The 5,022-nt window shown below is 39.8% G+C and overlaps 1 protein-coding gene across 2 annotated transcripts in view; it reads left to right on the forward strand.

The window, feature by feature from the left end:
* CDK6 (cyclin dependent kinase 6) overlaps nt 1-5,022 on the forward strand; it is a 274,513-nt gene that overhangs the window by 143,774 nt on the left and 125,717 nt on the right. The window lies entirely within an intron of this gene.

Genomic DNA, 5,022 nt, shown 5'->3' on the forward strand with positions numbered 1-5,022 from the left:
AAGATCAGAGCTGAAAAGAAAATTTGACTTTTAAACACAAGAATGAAGAGAAGCATGGAAAGGTACACAGCAAAGAGAAGTCATAAGGGACTTTACTAAAGTTGAACTGTTTACATTCCTACATGGAAAGACAATATTAGTAACTCTTGAAACTTTTCAGTATCTGGGTAGTGGGTGGGATTGCACGCACACACGCACGCACACACACACAGAGACAGAGAGCAAAGAGTAAATTGAATAGAATGGGATCATATCTTAAAAAAAAATGAAATCAAGCAGTGAGAGAGAAATATATTGGGAGGAGAAAGGGAGAAATGGAATGGGGCAAATTATCTCTCATAAAAGAGGCAAGCTAAAGACTTTTTAGTGGAGGGGGAAAGAGGGGAGGTGAGAGAAAAACATGAAGTTTACTCTCATCACATTCGACTGAAGGAAGGAATAAAATGCACATTCATTTTGGTATGAAAACCTATCTTACAATACAGGAAAGTGGGGGAGAAGGGGATAAGCAGGGTGGAAGGGATGATGGAAGGGAGGGCAATGGGAGGAGGGAGCAATTTGAAGTCAACACTCTTGGGGAGGGACAGCATCAAAAGAGAGAATAGAAGCAATGGGGGGCAGGATAGGATGGAGGGAATTATAGTTAGTCATACACAACATAACTATTATGGAAGTCATTGGCAAAGCTACACAGATATGGCCTATATTGAATTGCTTGCCTTCCCAAAGGGAATGGGTGGGGAGGGAGGGATGAAGAGAAGTTGGAACTCAAAGTTTTAGGAACAACTGTGGAGTACTGTCCTTGCCACTAGGAAATAAGAAATACAGGTAAAGGAGTGTAGAAAGTTATCTGGCCCTCCAGGACAAAAGAGAAGATGGGGACAAGGGAAGGGAGGGATGATAGAAGAGAGGACAGATTGGTGATAGGGGCAATCAGAATGCTCGGTGGTTTGGGATGGGTGGAGGGGACAAATGGGGAGAAAATGTGGAACCCAAAGTTTTGTGAAAATGAATGTTAAAAGTTAAATAAATAAATTTTAAAAAAAAGAATATTTCCCATCTCCCCATGTTCCTTTTCACCTAACGTTACATTTCAAGTTATGACTTCAAGACATATCTTATTGTTGTCAATAATAAGGCATATGAGACTTTAGAAATTTCTAAGTTATTTAAAATAGAAAAAAATAGTAGCAAATCAGCCAGATCATGATTATCACTAATAACAGAACTGAACCCTATTTTATGATATATCCATTATTACAAAAATCTCTTTGTAACAATTTTCAAACTCTAGTCATTGCCCCATTTATTTGCAGCAACATTTACTCCAACAAAACCAAAGCAAAATAAAGCAGACAGTCAGTAATTAATTGGTATTACTTAATTGCTTACAATTACTAGTATACCTTGCTAGTTGCCATGAGGAACAGAAAGATATGAGGCATGGTCCTTGGGGTTCATTATGAAAGGGCAGAGGCAGCATGGTAGAATAGAAAGGATTTGGAGTTAGTGGTTTATGAGCCTGAAACCCAGCTCTGGTATTTTATACCTATTTGGACCTGGACAAGTCATTTTCCACCTCTGAACCTCAATTTCTTCCCCTGTAAAATGAGGAGGCTGGAGTAGATGATCTCTGAGGTGCTTTTCAGCTCAAATTTTGTGAAGGGACTTGTCGTTTGGGTTTTCCCATCACCTTCTTGACATAGGACTCAGGGTGCTTCATGAATACATGTTTGTGTGTACATACTTACATGCATGCACATACACGCATACATGCATCGCCGTTATTATAGTATCTCTGGGTGGAAGGTAAAGTTGACTTCATTCTTCTTTGTTGCAACGGCCTTTCTTCTGGTGGCACTAATCTCAGGAAGTTATTTCATGCCTAAATATGCATAGTTTCTTAGTCCTAGGTCCAAGGTTCATGTTATTGGAATTCTCTATTGTCTTATGTTGGGCATGTAAAAATTCCCCTTATCCGGTGTGCTGCATACCAGCTGGGCTGCTGGAACAAGAAAGCTTTTAAAAATGTTGTTGATTACTTTTCCAGTGGCTTCAGAATAGTCTGATAAAAACAGATGAGTGATCCTGGGAGTTTCGCTTTTTGGTAAGAGGGTGAGGTTCAGTTCTTTTAACATCCTCATTAAGCAGTGTTAAAGCTTATGAAACCCTGCTCAAAGTCCTAAAGGTTGATTGGTCAGTATCCAGTAGGCATCAGAGCCATAACTAGGGTAGGATGACTGAGATGACCTTAAATGTCAAAATTGTAGGTGTACAGGTCTAACATTTATGTTCAAGGGGTTCTACCACTGGGATGAATGTAGCATTAGCAAATTGTCAAATTTTAATGAACTCTGACCGTTCTGAATCAGAATTTTAATATTATAGACCTGACTATCAAAGATAGATTTATAGGATACTTGATCATTATTTTTGCTATTGATTCTTCAGTGTTGATTTTGTCATATGTGATCATCGTGGCATAAAACATACAGATACATTGTATTGCAACAACTCTCAGAATTTTTTGGACAATGGAGAGTCAAGACAAGGAAGGGCAATAAATATTTATTAAGTTCTGACTATGTGCCTAGCACTGGGGAAACTAAGAAAGATAAAAACAGTCAAGGAGCTTTCCATGTAATGGGAGAGACAACCTGCAAACAAGTATGTACAGATAGGATACGTATAGCTTGATTTGGGATATTTCCATTTGTCAGCTATTAACCATGTAACTGGAATGGGGGTCCTACCTGCTGAGCCTTGTATGCACAGGTCATTCTAAATGTTCTCAGTGATGTGACCCAAGACCACCTAGCGCACCATAGGCACTCAATAAGTATTAGTAGAGTTTCCAATTCAGTATTTCTTAATTGCTTCTTTTCATGGTTCTGGTGCAATTTACTCACCTGTCATGGCAGGGAAGTGTATGTGGTTTTTTTCTGTTTGTTTTAAATTTGCATCATTACAAGACTGTGTCTGATTTGTTAAGACTCAGCTTCTGAAGATGACAGTGACTGACTTCCTGGCGCAGGGATCAAATGCAAATTCCTTTGTTTGGCATTTCATTCCATTTACAAAGCCGACCCCTTCCTGCCTTTCCAGCCTTTCCACTCTTATTTCCCTCCCTATACTCTGCAGTCCAGCTCCACTTGCCTTCTTGTTTCTCACACAAGACACTCCCATCTCCCCCCCAGTGGTCCCCCACATCCTGGAGTCCTCTCCCTCCTCACCACCATCTCCTGGCTTCCTTCAAGTGCCAGCTGAAATCTCAGCTTTTGCAAGAAGCCTTTCCTAACCTCTCTTAGTTCTAAACTCTCCCTTTAACATCATCTCCAATTGGTCCTCTATAGATATCATTTGTATGTAGTTTGCAGGTTTTCTCCTCCAATAGATTATAAACTTCTTGAGGATAGAGACTGGTTTTGGTTTTGCCTTTCTTTGTATCCCCTGGCATGTAGTAGGTGCTTAATACATGCTGCTTATTCATACAACTTGTTTGTATCCTCAGCACAGAGTTGGTGCTTTAAAAATGCTGGTTGTGGACTTGCTGACCTTCTGTCTTTGTATCAGCTGTCCCTCCTACCTAGGATGCACTCACTCTCTTTTCACCTCTTCCTCTTGGAATCTCTGATTTCTTTCAAAACTCCACTCAGATGCCACCTTCACCTTCTCACAAAGCCATTCCTAGTCCCACTAGCACCCTCCTGCCCAAAACTTCCTTGGGTTCATTTTGTTCATATTCCGTAGAAAGATACAGGTGTTTGTATCATCTACCGCATTAGAATGTTAGCTCCCTAAGGGAAGGGATGGTTTCACCTTTGTCTTTGTATCTTCGGCACTTAGCACACAGTGTACTGTACGTTAAGTGCTTAATAAATGCTTGCCAACTGACCACTGAATTATTTTCTGACAAGAACTTGAGCACTTAAGGCATCTCACATTAATTCTTTTGTGAATTAGATCAGTTACTTAATAACTCCTACCATATGGATCAGACAGGAGTCCCTAACTCTTTTCCTTTGGAGAAAGTAGAGCACCACTGGGCATTACCATGTGCATCCTGATGTCCCTCAAGTCCTACCATCATCCCTGCCTCTAGGCCCTCCATACAACAGCATTGTCATCTAATGTATGGATGTAACCTAAGAACCCTTGGGCCTTGGCATCTGCTCTGCCACTACAGTGGAAAGGACTTTCTTTACATTCATCCTTTTATGTGCTACTCACCCACATTACAGCATGAATTTCTTGAGGTCAGGGACTCTGGCTTTTTCTGTTTGTTTCCTCAGAGCTTAGCAGTGAGTTTGGCACAAAATAAGCACTCATTATGTGCTTTTTATTCATTCATTTTCAAAGTTGTAGCCCAATATCATTACTTTGATTTTATGAGCCCCAGGAAAAATGCCATATGGCCTTCTAAGTATTTTAAATATTTTAATCAATTAAGTTCTGTTTTGAGAAATTGACAAGATCTTTTTAAAGTCATTGGAAACGCCCTGGAGTTTCACAAAATCAGAGTTGGGAAACCATTGCCCTTGGGTACCATTTAGTGCACTATCCAATTGGAAGGAGTAGAACCCATTCCTGTAACATTATATACAGATTTCTCCCAGAGGCAACTCTAAAACTTTTATATTTTTTGCAGTTTGTAAAATTGTAGAATTGTAAAATACAAAATAGGCACTGGCTATACCTGCTTAGTTACAGGGAGCGCAGAAGCAAAGACAGACAATCTCTGTTGCTTCTGTGGATAGATATTGATAAGTGGTCACCATCTTCTATTTTTTTGTCAGCCTTTTATTTTAATTTGACAGTTGCTTATTTCCTTTCTTGTTTATATCATCATCTCAGCAGCAGCACCAGCAGCACCAGCAGTATTATCATTCCTATTTCTGTTCTGTAATTGGCAGCTTAAATGACATGTCCCTTGACTGATGAACTACCATGTTATCAAGTAGGGCCTTCTGGTACACCAGCATCTCTACTTACTCCACAGTAACAAAGGGACAAAGTAGATAC

The sequence above is a fragment of the Notamacropus eugenii genome, chromosome 3, assembly GCF_028372415.1.
Source record: "Notamacropus eugenii isolate mMacEug1 chromosome 3, mMacEug1.pri_v2, whole genome shotgun sequence".
Lineage (NCBI taxonomy): Eukaryota > Metazoa > Chordata > Mammalia > Diprotodontia > Macropodidae > Notamacropus > Notamacropus eugenii.